The following is a 24,818-nucleotide window of genomic DNA, read 5'->3' on the forward strand; positions in this document are numbered from 1 at the left end:
CCGCAAGTGACATTTCTACCCTTGTTTATGAAAGGGGCCATTAACTTCTCAACATAATCACCCAAACACACATTTTCAGGGCGCTGTTCATTGCTTCCTAGATAAGAAAGTACATTCAAGGCGTATTTAGATTCTTTATCCATGGCCAAACTGAATTTCTGCCCATGTTTGTCGGGCTTGGATGCCATACATTTCAAAAAGCGATGAGTTTTGCTGGAGAACAGTTGCTCATCAGTTGTAATACAAGCTCCAGGTTTATAGTAAATCTGAAATTTTGAAATAAACCTTTACCATACTTCTGATATCAGGGCAAACTTATTGGTTTTAAGTTTCTCAGACCTTGAGGATCTGATATCGAATCTCAAAATTTTAATAAAATGATCTTCGGACATAGCATTCTTACCCAGTTCAAGTCCCCACTTTTTGGACCAGAATGGTTTCAAATCCAGGGTTCTCGCACAAGTTACCCCCCACGGGCAAACCATATACCTAGAAACGCATCGAGTTCATCCACAGCCACAGACCAGTTCTTATATTCTGTATGTGTTTGAGGATAAATTCATCCATGAAGAGTCTCAATGCACTTGTGATGCAACCATCAACAATATTTCATTTTCCATGTGGTACTGGAACTGACTTGTCCCGAGAGTCATCTTCACTTAGTTCCTGGAGAGAAACTATTGTATTATCCGGTTTCAAACACCTTCTGTGCTCCATATTTGAGGAATCATTTGTAAAACAACCACAACAAACTGTTTTTAATACAAGTTTCACCTGCTTCTTACTGCGAATGGCAGGATTGATCTAAACCTTGACTCACGTTGGTAGAGTGGTGAAGGGTAGCAGATGGAGTGGAATGGGGGAAGAAGCTAACAGTCTGCATCATGCATAGGAAACAAATTAGAAGCAAAGTTATAGAAATACAATGCAAATTCTTGTAAAATCTAATATGGGTCAAAAATCACCCTTACCTCCTTCTAGGTAATTGAATTACAGGGACCACGATGTTAGGGCTGGGGCATCCAAATTTTAACGACAGCAAATAAAGCCAAAGTTATGAAAAGTCATCAAGACTGAACAAAATCTAAGATAAATTATGGCAACAACAGAGTGATGAATTCATAAAAGGGTAAAAAATGACCCCTCCATCTTTCTAGTATTAACAAAAACACAGCTATTTCTAATTCAATTGCTCATCAATGTATAGTGGCAGTGTAATACTGTGCATGGATTATATAAAACAAGACAGAGTAATTAATGAATTGTTTAAAGCTTTCACAGAATGATAGTCATTTGAGTTCATGTCCCATGTACCTAGTGCTCCTATATGAGAGGGATGAAAAATGATGCAATAAGAAGAAAGAAAGAAAAAGTTGTTTCAGTGAGAATATTCAGCTGAAAATTAACATTTAACACAATGCAAATTTTGATTTGAGTTTTGTCGTCAATGGAGAAGTCACAGCAATATTCAATAATCATATCGGTAGTGTGCAACAAATGTTTTGTATCTGAATCCTTAAGAATAAAAGGTGTTGTAGAAAAATTAAGACAAGACTAATTTTACTTTGTTTGGTGTGATTTTGCAGACACCACTGAGATCCAAATTAGAGTACATGTATGACAAAGAAACTGCTTGATCCATAAAAAGGTCTCTGATAGCCCATGCAACCAAAATTGTCATTACGAGATAAAACAAATGCACATGATCCCGCAGGAGCTCAGGATAAGAACTACTTCTGATATTGTGAAGAATATGTTCATTACTCAGTAACTTTGGAACTTTAATCAAGGAAATACCTGCTGTAAAAGAAATTCGTATTTCTTCTTCTTCTTCTTCTTCTTCTTCTTCTTCTTCTTCTTCTTCTTCTTTTATGACCACATAGGATCACTTTAGTCAGTCCGTCGTTCAGGTCTCTTTGAAGGGATTGTTCGGGCTTTGCGGTCCTCCCAGTACTTCTTCAGACGCTCCGATCTTCGTGCCCTTTCCTCAGTTGAAAATGTGCGTGTTGTTGGTTTGTTTTGTGTAAGGGTAAAGCGGAGGTTTGTATTCTTGAGTTTTGTATTCAATTTTATCTTATTTTTGGTGTCTTCTGTTGTAAGGCCTATTTCCTTCAGATCCTCTCTTACTTCTCTGATCCATTTACATCCTGTTGTGGTATTTTTTGAGACGAGATTGTGTTGTACTAGTTGTTTCAGAAGTCTTGAGTCCTGCATCCTCATGATATGTCCAAAGAATCCCAGTCTCCTCTTACGCATAGTATCTGTATTTTACTCTGGTGTACATTTGTACCTGAAAAGTTCAACCTTGCTCTAAAAGACATCCAAGGGTACCCGTGGACCTCTTCATTTTCTTCCATATGTAATTGCTAGTCATTTGGTCAGCGAGAATTATTTCCGAGATATACTGAAATACAACATCAGCTTACATCTAAAAACATCATCAGTCTGAATTTGGTCAAGTACTAATTTGTCTTATCGTTATTATTTCCAATAATTAAAAAAAAACCTTTTAGGCCTAGTCTTCTGGATTTTGAAAATTCACCTCAAAACTCATGTATTCATTCGCCTTCCCAAAACTGACACGCATGCTTTTATCTGATAGCAAAAACTAGTTAAAACCTTATTAAGCCCAAAAAGTTACTGAAATAGAGGATATTTTATCTGAAAAAAAAAAAAAAAAAAAAAAAAAAAACCAGAGAAAAATGTAGTACTGTTACTGATTTTAAATCACACTAACTACTTGTATAGTTTTTGGAGGTGCTGAGGTGCCAGAATTTTGTCCCACAAGACTTCAATAATGTGCGAGTAAATCTAAGGCTGGCCACCGAATTGAGCTGGGATCAAAGCTGCCAACCTGAGCTTAGAACGTCGGTGCTGTACCAGCTGAGCTACCCAGCGGCAAAGAAAAATGTCTGATCGAGCAAGTTGGCCGTGCTGTGAGCTTGCATTCGAGAGATAGTGGGTTCGAACCCCACTTTCAGCACTCCTGAAGATGGTTTTCCGTGGTTTCCTAATTTTGCACCAGGCAAATGCTGGGGCTGTACCTTAATTGGGGTGACAGCCGCTTCTTTCCCACTCCTAGGCTTTCCCTATCCCACAGTCACCAAACATATCTGTGTCGGTGCGACATTAAGCGACTTGTAAAAATAAAAATAAAAGTCTGCGGTAGAGCATGAACATTAGTATGCCTCTGTCATTAAAATTTTATGTTCTTGCCTTTAGAACATAAAATAGGCAGAATTGGGAGGATTACATACTACTGATTGTTCCTTTCTGTGGGTTCAGTGCAGTGCAAAAGAACTTTATAATAGTTTTTCTCCCAAATCATTCAATGTTGCTGTACCCTCTAACAGGTTAATCACCATTTTATTTTTCCTTGTGAAATTCATAGTGTAAATATTGGAGATAATTCTGTTTTATTATTCAGACTGCATTATAACTTAGTGCTGTTTTAAATATGTTACTGTAGGTTCCAGAATTTTCCAGTTCTACCAAGTTTGTTAAACAGCAAATTGCTCCACGTCTTTTTCAGTTTGTTATCCTGAAACTCATGCACTTCTTAAGCAAATAGAGTGACTTTTTGATCAAATAGTATTTTCAGTGGCTGTCATTTTTCTTGCATCTCTAGTGAAATTTGGTGAAGCAAGACATAATCAAGGTTAAGAGTAAGCTGACAATATTATTTTTAGAAAGAATGTCACGGTGGAGACGGTCAACATGCAAAATGTCACCACAAATCTTTGTGATATCTGTCCGGTTAAAATTGTAATGGCTTGAGAAATTTCCTCTGAAAGTTTGTTATTCTGTTCCATTAAGGTGGAATTGAATCAACGTCTGAGATTTTGTCATTGAGTGCCTGCATCATAGTCATCAAGTTAGAACACATTTTGGTAATATTTACCTCCTCTTCTGATGATGACTCCGGATGTTTGTCCACCTCGATAAAAAACTTTTCGGGATCTTCGCCTTTCCTGGGGAGATATTCTCGTAACCGCGTCTTCAGTACTTTCTTCTTGCCATTCGTTGGAAGATTTCTCTTTGTGAGTTCGTCTTCCAGATGTTGTTCTACGGACATATTTTCTAGTATCACTTGCATTTTGTTCTAATTTGCACTTACACTCGTATTCACTCGAAAATTATTCTTATGTCCTAGTCACGGTCGCCAGTTGACGTATCCATAAAGATGTACACAAAATGCTATCATAAAACAAAACACTACTACGAAAGAATAAGCATAGACTGCAACATATGCATGTCAACTACCAACCCAACAAAACCAATTCACATTCTTGACTTCAAACACTGCTCATGCAAGTTGCTGCCACAGCCAAGTCTCTGACATGAGTACCTTGAGAGAACTGATCGTTTCTTTGATATCAACATGAAGTCGGAAGATCTTAAGATGGAACCAGACGATCATGAGAATGATACTTCAGTCGTACCATCAACACATATGAACTGTTGTGAAACAAGAGAAAGTTACACTTAATGTTCAAATAGTTAAACACCCGAATGCATTGAAAGAGGTGTCTGCAAACATGCAAGTATTGCCTAAATTTAAAAGAAAAGATTTGGCTGTTTTGCAGACAGAAGGACACTTTCAGCCAACAAAACTCCCCAGAGATTCCATCAAAATAAAAAAAATCAAGTTTCATTAAGCCAGCTCCTGTCACTCAACCACAAGGAAGGTGGAGTACCCTACCCGTGAGCAGGAAGAAAAGTTGGTGCAAGAAATGAAAAACTATGAAAGAAAGGTTAAACCAATAAAAGAAAATGGTCTTCACCCTCTCCAACTTGGCAGATGAGTGGAGAAGAAACCTCCTTCAAAAGTCGAGCTCTTTCAGTTGACTGAATATGTAAAGATTTTTTTTTTTTTTTTAAAGGCTAAAGGATTACACCGGTTGGGTTTACCTCCTACTGTACCAAAATCCTCTAAAATCACAAAACTGGAGAAGATAAAGTCCCTTTTCTTCAGGAGAGAGATGGACAGAACTTTGCAGTGTATGTTGAAACAGGTCACAGGGGTGACAACTGTGAAGCCTTTTACTTTTGAGAAGAGAGATAAAATAATGCTGAGAAGAAAGGAGGAAAAATCCAACAGATATTGAAACAAGAGAAAGAGGCAAAAGCGTTAGTGAATGTTTGAAGTTAAGTATGTGAATTGGTTTTGTTGGGTTGGTAGTTGACATGCGTATGTTATTCTTTCTTAGTAGCGTTTTGTTTTATGATGGCAGCTTATGCGTGTGAATTGTAAATAAAACAGTGTACACAAGTGATAGCATTTTGTGTGCGTCTTTGTCTTCAAAGGCTGCAACATTAACAACATATGTCCAATTCGTATGAAAAATAGCTGAAATACAAAAAAACCTATGCAGATGTCTCATTCCCTCACCAAGGACTGCAGAGATGTAAATATTGTTTCCAGCATCTCATGCAAACTCTGCATTTCTGATTCGTTCTTATGTAATAGTAATCAAACTGTCAGTTATGAAAAACTATTTAACCATGGAAAGACAATGTCTGACATTGGAATTCTTATTCGCATGTCGTTTAGCCCTTGCTGACAAACGACATGACAAATAAAGCAATGTAAAATTACTCTACTAAGATGTGGTTTTTCTGCCAAGAATATCTACTATAATGTTAGAGATGAAGTTCTGTCAAACTGTATGAGGATGAAGTCCTAATCAAACTTGCAGATAAAAATACAATATATTGTTGAAATTCTCTTCTTCCTCACAGCAGAAGCGCTTGTATTCACAATCATTAAAATGCATAAAAAATAATCATACGTTTGTTGTCATTTTCTTTCTTGAGTTGATAGTAAAGTCCATATTCTCAGGCAAAGCAGTGATATGGAAACTTAGTTTCTGGAATTACTAATAACAATGATTTTTTAACATTACAGATTTTCTACTACAGATTCTTTCCTCAGTATTTTAGCAGCAATAAAAAAATCCATTATAAATTCTTTAAGACAGAGTTTCGTAGCTACCAAAATCTTAATGATATCACCATCAACAGTCCAAAGCAGCAATCTTGTTTCAAAGGATTACTGGATATACGAACTGTAACAAAAGCCACTGCATTCAACATGAAAACAATAGACCCCTCTAATCTTACTGTGTTCCACCTCAAAATGGGTCATATCAGTCAATGAGGGACGGCTGACTGTATGTTAACACATCTTCATAATTATCACTACACCACATTACTTCATCAATACAGATGGATAATGACCATTGTAATACCATCTTTTCAATTAATTAGATGGTAATTCAATAATTATTTCTGTGAAGTAAGTTACTGGTGCTAAAAACTGGGACAACACTGCCTTCATGCCAATTCTTGTATCATATTTTTAAGTGTATTGTTCTGTAACTTCTTCATTCAGTTTCACAAACTTATGTTCACAGTTTTCTTAAAAAGCTATTACTTCCTTATGTACCCTCCTGCCATTGTCAGATGTTACTGTCACACATCTCGAAGAATTCATCTGTAAACTTTTCTGTATTCGAATGATGTATACGTACATTTATTTCTGGAAGACTATCTTGGGAGTACAGCCAACAGATAACCTTTGGGCTGAAAATTCAGAAAATAAAAATAACAACAATAGAATTGTTTTAACATGTACTGTATTATAGATAACAAATGATAAGACAACAGATTTTATTTTAAGAAAAGTAGGGGAGGGGGGGAATTAAGGGCTAGCCTACCATTTTTGTAAGTAGTCAGTCAATGTCACAACCGCAGGGATGTTCTTTCAACTAGAAGTATTGCTTAGAAATTCTAAAAAGGCGTTTTCAGAATTGGAACCTTCCATTGCTTCCTACCTTGCACTGTCTCTAAAATGAGATAGAGGGAACCTAGTAAAAAGTAAAATCAAATACAAGTTGTCATTTATGAACAAAAGAGCTCACATGTCTACTAAATTGCAAACCTAAATATTGCTAACAGCAATAGCAAATGAAATGGAATGACAAAGATGTACGATAATGCTACTACTCTGCACAATCCATTTGGAAAGGCCCTCTCTTATGATACATCCACTGTTAACTAAGTTGAGAGTCTTCCTGCTTCAGAATCTCTCTTTATTCTTTAACAACTCACATAAAGAATTTACTTAATACAAATATTTCCACTGGATTAAATCCTATAAAAATTAATTACAATTGTGTGGATAAAATAAATGTATAGTCTTTTGTATTCATCACATTTCTTCCAGGGGGATTTCATATAATGCAGGAGATTCAACTGATATCTGCAACACAGTTTCCAATACAGAATATATGTGTCATTAGGGAGAAGAGGCCATAAAAGAAAGCATGCTACATAGATATAACTGATGACATAAAAGCAAGATAAGAGATTCAACAGATTGTAAAAGATTGAGAATTTTCATATCTACATGTACTGTGTGTTTAGTAAAATAGTATAGTGCATAAATTTATAATACTAATGCTCTAACAGATAACATTACTTCAACTTCCAACAGAAGTATCTATTTAAAGCATACCATAGTAAACTATCACAATATAAATGTTAAATTAGAAGATCAATACTGGACACTTGGTAAGGAAGAAAGTGACACTAGGACTGTAGTCATGATCTAACTGATCATGAACTGAAACATCTGAAATCATTGGACATCAAAATTATATAATGATAAATGTTAATTCTTTTCAACAGACTGACTATGCAACTTTATCATAATATATAGGATTGACCATTTTCTAAGTTTGATCCTCACAGCTGGGTTCAGTGGGTTAGTATTTGCTTAGGATAGAACTGGATAATGTTTAAAAAATGTGTAATCTTGATTGAACTAGTAAGTCACATTGATTAACTAAATATTTTTAAGTTAATAGACATTACATATTCTTCATTCAATCTGTCATATTAGAAGATTTAGCAAATTTATTTCAAACCTACTATACTGAACAGAAAACTAAATTCAGCATTGATCATCTGCATTTACAGGGACATTGTTTTATCTATGACCGGGATTGTCACTCGCCCGGTTGCCAGCGCTGCAAGATTATCTCCTGCCAAGCACTTTGCTGCTATGCGCTTCTCGGCACCACAAGTTCCTCTCCTTTGCAGTATGCTGAGAGTGTAAGGTTCAATTTATAATACCAATTTATTGATCCGTTATAGACATTATAAATTTTCCAGCTAACTCATTCCTGGTTGGCAGCGTTTCCTGCATTGGCACTGCCGGTGGTTCCAAGTGGCCTACGCAGTGGCCTCCATGGTTTGCAATAGCTATGCATCTTGGTAGGTGTGCTATTTACCAGCTGATGAGCCCAACTTAGGACTCTGGGGCAAAACGCTGGCAACAAGTAATGAGTTACCTGGAAAATTTCTATTGTCCAATAACAGACCAATATATTGGTATTATAAATTTACTCCTTCGGGACAAATATTTCCGATTCCCTATGGGCATCAACATCTATGTCATCAAGTTCAATTTAGTCAAGTGTTTAGTGTTCCGTGCATTGTTCCAATGCCATTTTCATTACGTCAGCATGTGTAACTACATGATACCTCCATAAATTACAGGAAATCTTGTGCGAAAACACTCAATGATTCAGTGCCGGGCGAGCACTGGCCACATTACAATGGAGTGTTTGGTGGCAGACAGGCTCGCAGCACCGACGACGGGGCGAGCGACAATCCCAGTCATAGATTAAACAATGTCCCTGCAGCACCTGGAGGTGGGTGTTCAATATATTGTGTATTAGTTCAGTCAAATGCCAAAGGGTTTATTTTTTGACACATACTTTGCATTGTGGCTGTTAATATCTTTAAAACCTTTGTCATTTAAATTCACTTGGTGTTTTTTTGTTTACAGATAATGCTTGTGGCAGAAGGCATCTCAGATGAAATAACCAAGCAACAACATGTGAAAATTTTGAGGGGGAAATCAAAAGAGAAATATCTTTTTAAAATACTGCAACTAAAAGGCAAACTTGAAGTCTCAATCAATTCTACTCTGAATCTAGATCTGTGTTTTCTCTGCAAACTTAGGTCTATATATTTTTTTGTAAATTATGTACAGATTTTGTATTTGCAATATCTGTTCATTATACTTCAAATTATTTTTCATTCAATTAAAAATAAAATAGGTATAAACCATTGGATTTACATATTTTCTACATTGTCAATAGGCCCCTCCATGTCATCGTAGTCCCGTCTATTTGATGGTTTTGTGTATAGAGTCCCTCCACCAATTTCTATCCCTGTATCTGTCTTTGGATTCAATGGAATGCAGTCCCAATCTCTAGGCCCCTCCAATGATTTAGTTATAAACTACTTTAATAGGTCATTCCATCTAATCTGCTGTACCTTATATAATATTATTACAATATAAAAGAGGTTTGTGGAGGCACTTAGGTCATTCACAAGGTTTGCGGACACAGCTGCTCCAGAAAAAGCTAGTAATGAAGTTACTCAGCTCTTGGTAGACAACTCTATACTTTGCCAGGTGCACCACTTCTTTTTATGTAGTTATGCGTCAGTTGGATTTATTGTTAGCTTCATGGTGTAGGTTACTGTAGTCACGTCCTAGTTCGTGAACCATGAGCAACGGCTGAGTGGCCTAATAAGTGGTCCTGAGAGTCGGGATAACAGTTGCTATGGAATGGGAGTGGGTATCTCGGACATATTCTGAATCATGGCTCTCCTTGTGCTCAGGCGGCTAGGACTATACAATTCACTGGTGGTCCATAACCCGTTAGAGGAGAGATCTTCACTTGGACTATGTGCAAGTAGGGTAGCATCCTGCTTCATGAATTTTCCGAGCTCAGAACATTTTAAGCAAGCCTCGGACCTATGGGAGTAACGGAGTCCGACTTCCATTTGACATTCACAATGAAGTATTTATTTATTTTCCACCTAGTCGATACAATGATTGCCTAAGGCAATTTTTATTGGTCAAAAGTGGTACATGTTTCGTATATTATCAACATCTTCAGCCACATAACACAGTTTAGATGAAAAATATAAAATTGACAAAGTAATGCTTTAGAGGAAGTGTCCTTGAAATTAACATAAGATTGACAAGATTAAAACAAACAAATAACTCAAGAGAAAATATATAAATTATTTCTACAATAGAAAGCAGTCGTCAAGGAAACACTTGTACAATATTCCATAGAGAAATTGTCCTAATAAATATTCTTTTCTTAATAATCCATGAAAAAAGATCAATTTATAAATTAAAAATTATACATTTTATAAGTAATTATCGAAATGAAGAAATCCTGATATCACAGTGCGGCTCTTATTATTAATGTAGATGAAAATATAACTAATTCCTAGTTGTCAAATCTTATTAAGCCTGCTTTCCTTTGGAACAGTAACTCCTGTCATTCTTTCACAGTTTTGCGCCGGGTGTAATATTGATGATGCGTTCTTCCTTGTTCTTGCACCTGAGGAGGAGGAGGAGGAGCGGGGGATATAGGTGTGTCAAGAACTTCCTTGCTGTCACCTATAGCTTCAACTGAGGAGGAACAAGTTGTAGGGCTATCTGTAGGTGGAGAAATTCCAATTCTTTTTTCTTGATCCTTCTCAAGCATTTTCAAATATACTAGAATTTGATAATATAATGGATTCTTATATTCTACAGCCTCATTAAGGTTATCATTTTTCTTTACAAGTTGGTCTAGATGAATGTACAGGTCTTCATATGTGTTCATTAAGCTGCCCTTTTTTAACTTTTTTATGATGGTCAGGTCTTGTTCTATGTTTGTAAATTTATGACCTGTGGCAGTCATGTGTGATCCCATTGCTGAGAATCTTCTATGTTTTTCAGCATTCACATGTTCCAAATATCTAACTTTAAAATTGCGGCCAGATTGTCCTATGTATGTGTTCTTACATTCAAAGCATGCGAGTTTATATATACTGGAATCAAAAAATTTATCTTTTTCCGAGAGATTTATTGTATCATGGTTGAAAATACTATGTTTCATGTTGTTATTGGTGGAAAATGCAATTTTGAAATTTTTTCTTTTAAATAAATTTGTTATTACATGAATGTTTGGATTATTATATGTGAACTTGATATATTTTTCAGTTTTACTAGGTTCGACTGCTAATTTAGATTGTTGCTTCTCCGAAAATTTATTAATTATTTTATCAATCATGTTATTGTTGAAACCATTCAAGAGGGCTTGTTGTCGGATAAACAACAGTTCTTTATTCCTTTCAGATTTGGATAAAGGAATACTAAACGCTCTGTTAATGTAACTATAATATGCTGATCTTTTCTGTGCCTCAGGGTGTAACGAGTTGTTCTTGATAGTGGTCAGTGTGAAAGTGGATTTTCTGTGTATTTTGAAAGAAAATCCTTTTTCTTCTCTTGTTGTGACTATGTCCAGAAAATTCAGTGATTTTTCAACTTCTTCTTCTAAAGTGAATTTTATATTGGAATCCAAATTATTCAATATATTTAAAACTTTATTGCTATCGGTGAGTCTGTTATCTATTATAGCGTAAACATCGTCCACATAACGTGTCCAAAAATCCAAACCCTCTATTTGATTAATAATTTTCGTGTGTTCCAAATAGTCTAAGTATATATTAGCCAATATTCCTGATGCTGGGACTCCCATTGAAAGTCCTTTTTGTTGGTAAATTTTATTATTAAACGTAAAATAATTTTGATTTAACACGAATTTTAAAGATTTTGAAGATTTTATTAATGTTTTAAAATTCGTGTTAAATCAAAATTATTTTACGTTTAATAATAAAATTTACCAACAAAAAGGACTTTCAATGGGAGCCCCAGCATCAGGAATATTGGCTAATATATACTTAGACTATTTGGAACACACGAAAATTATTAATCAAATAGAGGGTTTGGATTTTTGGACACGTTATGTGGACGATGTTTACGCTATAATAGATAACAGACTCACCGATAGCAATAAAGTTTTAAATATATTGAATAATTTGGATTCCAATATAAAATTCACTTTAGAAGAAGAAGTTGAAAAATCACTGAATTTTCTGGACATAGTCACAACAAGAGAAGAAAAAGGATTTTCTTTCAAAATACACAGAAAATCCACTTTCACACTGACCACTATCAAGAACAACTCGTTACACCCTGAGGCACAGAAAAGATCAGCATATTATAGTTACATTAACAGAGCGTTTAGTATTCCTTTATCCAAATCTGAAAGGAATAAAGAACTGTTGTTTATCCGACAACAAGCCCTCTTGAATGGTTTCAACAATAACATGATTGATAAAATAATTAATAAATTTTCGGAGAAGCAACAATCTAAATTAGCAGTCGAACCTAGTAAAACTGAAAAATATATCAAGTTCACATATAATAATCCAAACATTCATGTAATAACAAATTTATTTAAAAGAAAAAATTTCAAAATTGCATTTTCCACCAATAACAACATGAAACATAGTATTTTCAACCATGATACAATAAATCTCTCGGAAAAAGATAAATTTTTTGATTCCGGTATATATAAACTCACATGCTTTGAATGTAAGAACACATACATAGGACAATCTGGCCGCAATTTTAAAGTTAGATATTTGGAACATGTGAATGCTGAAAAACATAGAAGATTCTCAGCAATGGGATCACACATGACTGCCACAGGTCATAAATTTACAAACATAGAACAAGACCTGACCATCATAAAAAAGTTAAAAAAGGGCAGCTTAATGAACACATATGAAGACCTGTACATTCATCTAGACCAACTTGTAAAGAAAAATGATAACCTTAATGAGGCTGTAGAATATAAGAATCCATTATATTATCAAATTCTAGTATATTTGAAAATGCTTGAGAAGGATCAAGAAAAAAGAATTGGAATTTCTCCACCTACAGATAGCCCTACAACTTGTTCCTCCTCAGTTGAAGCTATAGGTGACAGCAAGGAAGTTCTTGACACACCTATATCCCCCGCTCCTCCTCCTCCTCCTCAGGTGCAAGAACAAGGAAGAACGCATCATCAATATTACACCCGGCGCAAAACTGTGAAAGAATGACAGGAGTTACTGTTCCAAAGGAAAGCAGGCTTAATAAGATTTGACAACTAGGAATTAGTTATATTTTCATCTACATTAATAATAAGAGCCGCACTGTGATATCAGGATTTCTTCATTTCGATAATTACTTATAAAATGTATAATTTTTAATTTATAAATTGATCTTTTTTCATGGATTATTAAGAAAAGAATATTTATTAGGACAATTTCTCTATGGAATATTGTACAAGTGTTTCCTTGACGACTGCTTTCTATTGTAGAAATAATTTATATATTTTCTCTTGAGTTATTTGTTTGTTTTAATCTTGTCAATCTTATGTTAATTTCAAGGACACTTCCTCTAAAGCATTACTTTGTCAATTTTATATTTTTCATCTAAACTGTGTTATGTGGCTGAAGATGTTGATAATATACGAAACATGTACCACTTTTGACCAATAAAAATTGCCTTAGGCAATCATTGTATCGACTAGGTGGAAAATAAATAAATACTTCATTGTGAATCTATTGAAGTGCGATACGGACCATGAAGCTGATTTTATGTAATTCCATTTGACAGGCGAGGGACTCCTTGGAAAGAACTTGGCGAATGAAATGGAATTCGATGGGGAGCTATCAATATTAATGGGGCTTATGGAAGAAAGAAAGTAGAACTGGCTGAGTCAGCAAAGAGGATGCTTCTGGATGTGCTAGGAGTGATATTCGGGTAAGAGGGGATAACGAGGAAGAGGTAGGAGATTATAAAGTGTATTTGACGGATGTTAGAAAGGGAAGGACACAGTCTGGGGTAGGGCTCTTTATCAGGAATACCATTGCACACAACATAGTTTCTGATAGGCACGTAAATGAGCGAATGATGTGGGTAGATTTGTCAGTTGGAGGATTTAGGACTAGAATTGTCTCCGTGTATTCACCATAAGAGAGGGTGCAGATGAGGATGAAGTTGACAACTTTTATGAAGCATTGAGTGACATCGTGGTCAGGGTCAACAGCACGGATAGAATAGTGCAAATGGGTGATTTCAATGCAAGAGTTGGGAATAGAACTGAAGGATACAAAAGGGTGATTGGTAAATGTGGGAAGATATGGAAGCTAATGGGAATGGGAAGCGTTTGCTGGACTTCTGTCCTAGTATGGGTTTAGCAGTTACGAATACATTCTTCAAGCATAAGGCTATTCACCGCTACACATGGGAGGCTAGGGGTACCAGATCCATAATACACTATATCTTAACCGACTTCGAATTCAGGAAATCTGTAAGAAATGTAAGAGTTTTCCAGGGATTTTTTGATGATACACACCACTATCTGATCTGTAGTGAACTAAGTATCTCTAGGCCTAGGGTAGTGAAAGTGAAATCTGTCTGCAAACGAATAAGGGTAAAAAATCCCCAGGATGAGGAAATTAGACAGAAGTACATCGCAAGAACACACGGGAGGGGTGGGGGTGGGCGCTCTCCCTTCAGTAAGTTGATTCGCTATACCATGGCCGATTCGAAGACGTAGTTTCTTTAATCCCTCTCAGCTTATCTATATGATTAGTAAGAAGTTTCGAACAGTAGACAGCAAGCAGGTTCAGAATATAGAAGGTGAATGGGTGGCATAACAGGGATGCTGAAATAGAAACAGCAAGGGAATGGCTAGAACAACTGTGTGTAAAGATGGGAAAAGGCGAACATCTTGGTGGAATGATGAAGTGAGAGCAGCTTGTAAACGTAAAAGGAAGGCTCATCAGAAATGGCTCCAAACAATTGCCGAGGCAGACAGGGATTTGTACGTAGATGAAAGAAACAGAGCGTAACAAATAGTTGTTGAATCCAAAAAGAATGTCAAAAACATATCAGATGTAAGGCTTTTCAGTACAGCTTCTGTTTGCAGCAAGGGTGTGCCAGGAGCAGAAATTCATAGAAGACTTTCAACACAATATGGGGACTGTTCTGCCACAGTTAAGTCTTTACCAGTGGAATGAACAATTCAAAAGGGGTCGCACGAGCGTGAAGGATGAGGAAAGATCCGGCCGTTCACCTGCAGCCGCAACTGATGCCAATATTGAACAAGTGCTTAATATGATCCTGAATAACAGACAAGTGACTGTGATGATGTGGCAAACCATGACAAAAACAAAGAATTTTCTCGATGACTTTCCACCTTTGACAACATTCAGCAGTCATCTTTCAAACTAAGGGAACCAAAAACAAGAACATTTAGGGATTCTGTTGCCTCTCATATACTTGATATTTTTAGAAAGTGTTTGTTATATATTTGTACTTTTTTTAACAACAGCATTATACTGAAAACAAGAGGCTACATTCACATGACAATGCGCGTATACATACCGCCGTCCACACCGATCAAACTCTTGAGATGTTACATTTCGAGGTGTTGCAGCATCCTGCATACAGTCCCGATCTTGCCCTGTTGAATTACCATCTCTTTTGTCCACCTAAAAATGCTCTAAGAGGCTGTAGGCTCAGCTCCGATCAACAGGTGGAGGAAGCGGTGCGTGTGTGGCTTGCTGCGCAACCAAAAACCCTTTTTCAGAGGGTATCAGAAAGCTTGTGAAACGGTGAACCATGTGCATTGAAGAGCAGGGTGATGATGTTGAAAAATGATGTCAATAAAAAGTGTGTACTCTTTTTGTAATAAATTATAAAAATTGATTGCAGATACTTATTGGCTTACCCTCATACTTCCGAAACCAATGATGAAATGTGGTTCATTTTCCAATTTCAAGCTGGTGCATTTTTGATACTTAACAAAAACAAAGAATTAGGGAGTCTATTGCCTCTCAAATACTTTCTTGATATTTTAGAAATTGTTTGTTATAGATTTATATTTTATTTACTGATAGCGTTACATTGAAAACAAGAGGCTACATTTGCAAGAAGGCTAAATTAGATAGTGGATAAGTTTTTAATAGTTACTATTAAAGTTGGTGTAAGTCTGAGTGAAGACTCTTAGAAACTATTTTAATGTGTTTCAGTGTGTTTTTTATAAAAGTTGTAAGAAAAAAACAAACAAAAGTTTTTACAGTATAAAAAATGAACATTTAAATGGTAGGCCTATTAATTAGTTCTTTTTCCAGGTTGAACTGTGTTATTTTCTGCTGCCTGGGACACTGATTACCTCGGATTATGTAGGGATATTTCAGTCGCCTTGAAAAACAATACTGCAATGTATTTGAAACGTCGGCAAACTGTAAGTAATGTACAGAAAACAACTTCTAAGATTTAAATGATATTCCTAATTCAGGAAGACTAAACCTAAAAAGTTAGGACTGTACATTTATAATATCATTCATATCATTTGTAGTGATGCAGTTTTTAAGGTTATTCATTGTAGCCGAGGACAGTCTTAGTAAGAGACCAAAACTGGTACTGCTGTAAAAAGGAGATAGAATAAAATTCTACATAAATTTAAGAATTATTGTTGATTATGGGGAAGAGACCTAATTTAAAATTAGAAATTATGAAAATCATAAATTATGACATTGTAGACGAGACACAAGTCATATGCAGTGAGTAGTACTTTGAGAGAGAGAGAGAGAGAGAGAGAGAGATAAAGACAGAGTGAATGCACATGGCAGCACACAAGGCATGCGATGTATCTAATATGGCATTATTTCCAGTGGGGTGTAGCTTATAATTCACTCTTACTGCTAACGTAATTCCAGGTCTTCACTTTGATAGTAAAATTAAATATTTGTAGATAATAACTTTCCCCCATTAATTTGTTGTAATAATAATAATGTTATTGGCTTTACGTCCCACTAACTACTTTTACGGTTTTTGGAGATGCCGAGGTACCAGAATTTAGTCCTGCAGGAGATATTTTCCACTAACGCTCATATAAACTATCTATAATAGACAACACAGGGTGATGTTATTGGCTTTACGTCCCACTAACTACTTTTACGGTTTTTGGAGATGCCCAGGTACCAGAATTTAGTCCTGCAGGAGATATTTTCCACTAACGCTCATAATAAACTATCTATAATAGACAACACAGGGTGATGTTCGAAAGGTTGAAGCTTTCAAATATTTAGGAGAGTGGCTAGATATGAAGAACAATGAAAAACAGGGTGTGGAGGCAAAATTAATGAAAATGAAGGTAGCATACATGAAGACACTTGAGATATACAATAAGAGAGCATTATCATGGGGAGCTAAGATCCGACACTACCAGACAGTTGTAAGACCAGAAGTTTTATATGAATGAGGAACACTGAGCTTGAGAAACAAACTCTCAAAACAAGAACTGGAGAAACTAAAATGAAGGATAGGGAGAAAGATCTTAGCACCCATTACAAAGGAACATGGAAGCGCATGCATAACAAGGTGGGTAACGTAACTGACTTCATCAGGAAAAAAGAGGCCGACTTTCTTTGGTCATGTGTTCCGTATGTCTGACGAAACAGATCCTAACACAAGTTTGGAATCTCAACGGTAAACCCAGATGGCACCAAGGAGTGGCTGATGATTTGAGACTGAGCGGGGTAATGGAACAAGATGTCCTAGACAGACACATCTTTAAATAAAAAATCCGAGATTGGAGAGTACCTGAAGATGGGGTCAAACCAGTGAAACGACTTCCCTGGTCAGAGGACGGAAGAAACGCTCAAATTAAGAGAATGAAGGGCATGTGGGCAATGATACCTAAAAGTGGTTGGGAACCTAAATAAACATGGTCCAATGAGGCCGTAACGATGTTTTAAAAAAAACTATTTATAGCTTTTCAACCAAATGTTACAGTGAATTCAACATTTGTAATTTTTAATCATTTAGAGATTAAAGAATATCATTTTTTTTTTTTTGCTAGTTGTTTTACGTCACACCGACACAGATAGGTCTTACGGCGACGATGGGACAGGAAAGGGCTAGGAGTGGGAAGGAAGCGGCCGTGGCCTTAATTAAGGTACAGCCCCAGCATTTGCCTGGTGTGAAAATGGGAAACCACGGAAAACCATTTTCAGGGCTGCCGACAGTGGGATTCGAACCTACTATCTCCCGAATACTGGATACTGGCCGCACTTAAGCGACTGTAGCTATCGAGATCGGTAGAATATCATTTGATATTAACATAATTTGAATTCAACTCATATGTTCTCAACTCTTAATTATAGCCGTCTTTTACTTTTATTTCTAATTAATAATTAATGTGCTACAGCATATAAAGCAAATAAAATCTGATCTTTATTATACATTACATACAAACTAATGTTCAGTAGCTACCATAAACAGATTTTGTTTTACTTTTTTTATTTTTGATATTACTGCAGTAATATATTTAATTTGTTGTGTACAATATTTTTCAATATAGTTCATTATCGTATTATAATTTTCAGGAATACATCATTTTTATTACACCTACTTACAAAATTTGCTAAATCTGTGTAGAAAAAGAAAAAGATAGTTTTCTCGGGTTAGGGGAGGATCATAGAGGGGTGAAACACTAACAAAATGCAGCATGTAGTAGGGTGGGGGTGCAGGATAACCTTGGTACGGCCCTGGCAATAGGAGTCCTTTTGATCTTATTAGGGTGACTGAAAAATACAGTGAAAGATAAGAATTAACAAAGCCTAAGCAATAATCTTAATTAGTAAATAATTGCCATTGATGCTTTCACGGCTCGTACTTATAGACATGATACTGTATAGGCTTTTAGGCTTATGCCATGTCAAGAAAATAAGGTGAAATTCTTTACATTTCTCAGAGAACTGTGCTCTGCGTCATCAGAAGAAAATCTCGACTGTCCACGAGAAAGACTTATTTAAGAAGCCTTTCCTAAGCTTGTTATTTAAGAAGCCTTTCCAAGGCTTGTTTAAGAAGCCTTTCTCGTAGACAGTCAAGATTTTCTTCTGATGACGCAGAGCACAGTTCTCTGCGAAACGTAAAGAATTTCACCTTATTTTCTTGACACGGCATAAGCCCAAAAGCCCATATCGTGTCAATAATGTTATTGCTTTTACATCCCACTAACGACTTTTTGACGGTTTTCCGAGACGCTGAGGTGCCAGAATTTTGTCCTGCAGGAGTTATTTTACATGCCAGCAAATCTACCAACACGAGGCTGATGTATTTAAGCACCTTCATATACCACCGGAACTGAGCCTGGATTGAATCTGCAAAGTTGGGGTCGCAAGACCAGTGCTTCAACCACCGAAGACACTCAGCTCGGCTATAAACTTATTTATCCTGAATTTTTAATTAATACAGTGATCATTGGTTAAGTTTTTTTAATGAACAGTTTTCTTTAGGATCAAAAGAATATTTTTAGTACTGGTTTCAGAAATAAATCAAGAGAGATCGTGCGAACCTATAATTTTTCAAACTGTTGCAGAGTGATAAAAGGTTCCCTATATGTTGTCAGTTTACAGAAATAAAAGAGTTGATGAATCTTGGAGAGCAACAGTGGTCTGAGGGACCCATGCCTAAAGGAAATGGGAAAATGGACAGTGAAGACACACTACTGCACTCAGACTAAAATCAGACTAAAATCCTATTAAATTAAATAAACATAATAATGATTAAAAATGTAAATTGAATGGTGTTCCAGTTAGTACACATTTAAAAACACAATCTTTGTATGATGATTTTTAAGTAAATACAGTGAGTACTTAAATTATAGTGCTAGAGCCATTTGTTTTACAGATAATTCAAATGACCTAAAGTAAGCTCACCCTACAGCATTAGCAGGTGAAGTACGATGTCCGACCATTTTCATTAATAATAAACAATAACAATCTATATCTTTGTTCGCAAGATAATTGCTATAGTATAATGTGTCACAGCCGTGTTCATTTATTATCTTAATCTCATTCATTGGAGCAAGGCAGTACCACAATTATTATTTACTTTGCAATAACAGAAAATAATCTTTTTACAAAACATTTGAATAAAAAAATCTGTTGCAAATATTTTATTGGGTTTATGGAGAAAGTATATAAAAATTCTACTGCAGTCTGACCACCTTTGAACAGTCAATAAAACTGTAAAGATACAATACTTTTTTGAGGCTTGAATGCATGTTTTATTCATTTATGCCATTAATGAGAGAAAACTATATCTTTAAAATCAACTCTACTAATTTCCTGTATTTTCAATTGTACAGTTCTAAAGCAAGCACCATGTTAATAAAAGTTAATATTCAGTGTGACTACTACAGCAAAACAATACACTAGTCTTACTGCATACAGTGAATAAACTATCAACAGACAATTTTTAGTAACGTTTGGCAGAATAAATTATTCTAGATAAAATGAAATTTTATATGCACACACTGGTATATAGGGGCAATATGATATTTAGCAACTAACAAGGGGAGGCTATGGCGTATAGGTGACCGATTCAATCCACCTTTGGTACACGTGTAGGGCATGGCCAGGAGTATAACAAGTGCAAGAACTAAGGCTCAATTCTCAGCCGTTTCTGAGAAATTAATTGCTGAAAAATTCCAGTGCGCTTATGTGCAAGTTATGGTTGCAAAAAAGACGAGTTTGTGCTGCAGTGGCAAGATCTCTGCTTTGTAAGCATGGGATCGGTGTATCGAATCCCACTGACTGATGATTTTATTTTAAAAAATTATTTATTGGAACTGATTTGAAAATTAACATTATTGAAGACACCTTAATTTGTGAAAGATGTGAAATATTTGAAAAAATCATCCACGAGCAGGATTCGATCCAGCGCACTGCAATTTTTCATTAATTAATTAATTAATTTCTTTCTCGGAAATGGCTGAGAATTGAGCCTTATTACTTGCATTTGCTATACTCCTGGCCATGCTCTACACACGTGCTAAAGGTGGATCGAATCGGTCACCCGTGCACCACAGCCCCTCCCTGTAAGCCAAGGATGGTAGCATGTCTGTCAAACCAGGTGAGCATTTCATTTTATCCTGTAACAATATCCACACAGCATTTGATGTAACAGGCAGTAGTTCTGTTGAAAGTATTTCACATGAATGACCATAGTACACAGCTGTCTAAGGATTAAAAATAAGTACTATTTTATAGAAATTATAAGTTGATAAAAGCTACTGAAGGAATTGAACACCGGCAAAAATATGTTCACCATGACTTCAGACCTTGCACATTCTCAAATAAGGTAAATTTTATCATTTACTTTTTCTGATGTCTATCATTTAAAGAATTAATTACAAAAATGATGAGTCATCATAAATTTCTTTTATAGGGAAGCACAGTTTACAAAATTCCTGAGTTGAAAATGCTGAAACTGTCTTGTCTATGCAATGTGCTGATGTAAAAAAAAAAAAAAAAAAATTCTTCATGCCAAACAATGATTGTAGATTTTGCTGACTTACATGCTTACTTTACCCATTAACTAACTTTTAAAGAGATTGTTACTTTTACCTGAATAAAAGACTATGATACACTCACACATTTTGTGTCATTTAGAACAATACTAGGCCTATGAACTGTATTAGGTTCATTTTTAGAGCAACACTAGTTTAGAACACACGTGTCTAGAATCTAGAACAGGGACCAATTACTATGCTTAATCAAAATTCTAAGCAGTTTGCCAAGAGTATGCATAAGGTAAACAGGGGATTTGGTATTAATTGGATAAAGGAATAGAAGTAAACCTATTAGCTCAATTTTAACTAACTATGAGGGCGAATCAAAAACTAAGTTACACTAACTCGCTGCAAGAGCATGCTGTGTGTCGTGACCGTGGCCAATACGGAGCAAGCTACCGTAACTTCTGACATCCGATAGGAAGGTTGGTGTGGTATTCCGTTATGTTGTATGTGCAGAATGGGCTAGCCTCAATGGTGCGTCAAATGGATGTTCACTCCAAATTGGAGGTGCGCAAATTTCTATGGCAAGAAATAAATTTCATAAAGCTGGAGTCACTCAATTACTAAGACCTTCTATCTTGTTGATTTATATGGGCTAAACGGAACAATTACACAGACATTTATCGTGAAATGACTCCTGTACATGGTGGTCGTGCAATTTCTCACCGAGGTATTGTGAATGGGTGAAAGCAATTTGATACCGGACGCACGGATGAATACCACAAGGTCAGGCTGCAAATGTTGACTGTGTGGATGGGCGCATAACACTGCAGCATGCATGACAGTGTTCTCCATTGTTCACCAGCATCTTGGTTTCACGTTTGCTCACTAATGTTCACAAGGGACAACGTTTCCAATCGTCACTGGCAATTTTGCAACAGTATTCTGTGGAGGGCAATGAGTTTCTGTGGCGAATCATCACAGGGGATGAAAAGTGGGTCAACCACTTCACCCCCGAAACAAAGACAACGTCGATGGAATGGGTGCACACCACATCACCACCGCGAAAGAAGGCCAAGATCCAACCTTCAGTAGGAAAGGTAATGGCGGCAGTGTTCTTTGGCATGGAGGGTGCAGTGCATGTGGAATTTATGCCAAAAGGCACCACAATCAACTTGGTTTTGTATTGTCAAATGTTGAACCGGTTGTGTAAGGCAATTAAAGAAAAGCGGCAGTGAAAATTGAGTGCCAGTGTGATTTTGTTATATGGTAACACAACACCTCACACAGCCTGCCAAACATTCGAATTGCTGCAGCGATTCAAGTGAGAGGTGTGGCAACATCCTCCTCACAGTCCAGACTTAGCGCCATGCGATTATCGTGTGTTCGGTAAGCTGAAAAAGGATCTCACTGGACGACGATTATGAAACGATGGGGAGGTAAAAGCAGCCGTCTCCAGGGGGTTACATGGCGCTGGGGGCGCTTTCTACGCATCTGGAATCGAAAAGTTGGTTGACCGTTCCAAGAAATGTTTACATTCTCTTGGGGACTCTGTGGGAAAGTGAGCTTAAAATGTATGTTGTCATAGCCGTCTTGCCTGTGTGCAGGTGGTTTCATAAATGGCCATCACTTGGAAGTGTAACTTGCTTTTTGATTCGCCTTTGTACACGATAAAATTCAATTTAACAAAAGACTATATTACGATGGATACCTACTGAATTTCTATAAAAGATATTAGTGAACAAAGAACAAAAGCATAATTTTTATTTGCTAAAAGAGGAGAGAATGAGGTCCCAGCCTGGAATTGGGTAAGAGACAACAATAAACCAGTAAGCAAGTATGGTAAAAGTAAAAAAAAATGATCTAAGAATGGAATCGACAGAGAAAAATTAAAAGTGCCCTGATTCCATTAATGAATCTAAATTTATAATTCATAGAGATAATGTTGATTGGACCAAGCTATTTGAGATTCTGAAGGTGATCGGGATCAGGTACTGAGAAAGAAGAATTATCTACAATCTGTATAAAAAACAGTCTGCAGTGATAAGAATAGAGGGCTATGAAAAAGAAGCGGGAATCCAGAAAGGGGAGAGCTAAGGTTGCAGTTTGTCGTCCCTTCCCCCCCCCCCCCCCTCCTTTTCAATGTTTATATAGAACAGGCAGTAAAGGAAATCAAAGAAGAATTTGGAGAGGAAATCAAAACCCTAAGGTTTGTCAATGATATTGTTATTCTATCTGAGACTGCAGAAGATCTAGAGAAGATGGTAAAGGTATGGACGGAGTCTTGGATAAGGAGTACAAGATGAAAATAAATAAGTCAAAACAAAAGTAATGGAATGCATTCGAACGAAGGCAGGTGATGCAGGTAATATTAGATTAGGAAATTTAGTCTTAAAGGAAGTAGATGAATATTGCTACTTGGGCAGTAAAATAACTAGTGATGGCAGAAGTAAGGATGACATAAAATGTAGGCTAGCACAAGCAAGAAAAGAAATCTGCTCACTTTAAACATTGATATAGGAATTATTAAAATGTTTTTGAAGATTTTCGTTTGGAGCCTGGCATTGTATGGATGTGAAATAACTTGCCCAGAAAGAAAGAGAATAGAAGCTTTTGAAATGTGGTGTTACAGAAGAATGCTAAGGACAGATGGATAGATCGAATCACGAATGAAGAGATACTGAATCGGATTGATGAAAGGAGATCGTTGTGGCTAAATTTGACGAGAAGAAGAGATAGAATGATAGGACATATCTTAAGATACCCAGAACTTCAGCAGTTGGTTTTTGAGGGAAGTGTAGGAGGTAAGAACGGCAGACCAAGGTATGAATATGACAAGAAGATTACAGCAGATGTAGGATGCAGCAGTTATGTAGAAATGAAAAGATTAGCACAGGATAAGGTGGCATGGAGGGCTGCATCAAACCAGTCTTTGGACTGATGACTCAAACAACAAAAGAGGACCCCTGCCCCCCATCCTGTTCCCTGAAAAAAAAAAAAGTTGCTATATTTTACTGATGATTAATAAAAAATAATTCACGTAAGTATAAAATATAATTTGGCATCTTCACAAATTTGTGAATTACAGATATGAGAAATTGGATTGAAGGAATGTTACTCATCAGAACTGAATTGTTCACGTACATGCTTTACCCGTATTTTTTCTTGAAGTGAATCGAAGTTGGAGAAACATTTTACCAGATGAACCAGTTGCCCTTGATAAGTTTAGAAGATACGTAATCCAGTAATACATGTTAGTTGTGATGGTCGATATTCCTCTGCTTGCCTGCAAGCATATCCTGTGAAGTATACTGGACTCTAATAACCTTTTGTACCACAAGAACAATAAGAATAAGACTGATCCAAGAATACAACATCCTTTCGATCAGGTGCTGTACGGTAATCTAACAAATTATATTTTTACTTGTACATAGAGATTATACAGGCCAATTCTTGCCACATTCAACCAGTCAAACACTGATAGTTCACTATGAGGTGCAGGAAACCTCTACACACGCCGATGTACTT

The 24,818-nt window shown here is 36.3% G+C and overlaps 1 protein-coding gene across 1 annotated transcript in view; it reads right to left on the reverse strand.

Moving 5' to 3' along the window:
* Positions 1-6,311: 6,311 nt before the first annotated feature.
* The window catches only part of LOC136858772 (zinc finger-containing ubiquitin peptidase 1), a 175,788-nt gene continuing 157,281 nt past the window's right edge, over positions 6,312-24,818 (reverse strand). Inside the window, exon 11 of the mRNA XM_067138564.2 lies at positions 6,312-6,585. The gene's annotated coding sequence lies outside the window, so the exon portion shown is untranslated. The remainder of the gene's footprint in view (positions 6,586-24,818) is intronic.

The sequence above is a fragment of the Anabrus simplex genome, chromosome 1 (genome assembly GCF_040414725.1).
Source record: "Anabrus simplex isolate iqAnaSimp1 chromosome 1, ASM4041472v1, whole genome shotgun sequence".
In the NCBI taxonomy this organism is placed as follows: Eukaryota; Metazoa; Arthropoda; class Insecta; order Orthoptera; family Tettigoniidae; genus Anabrus; species Anabrus simplex.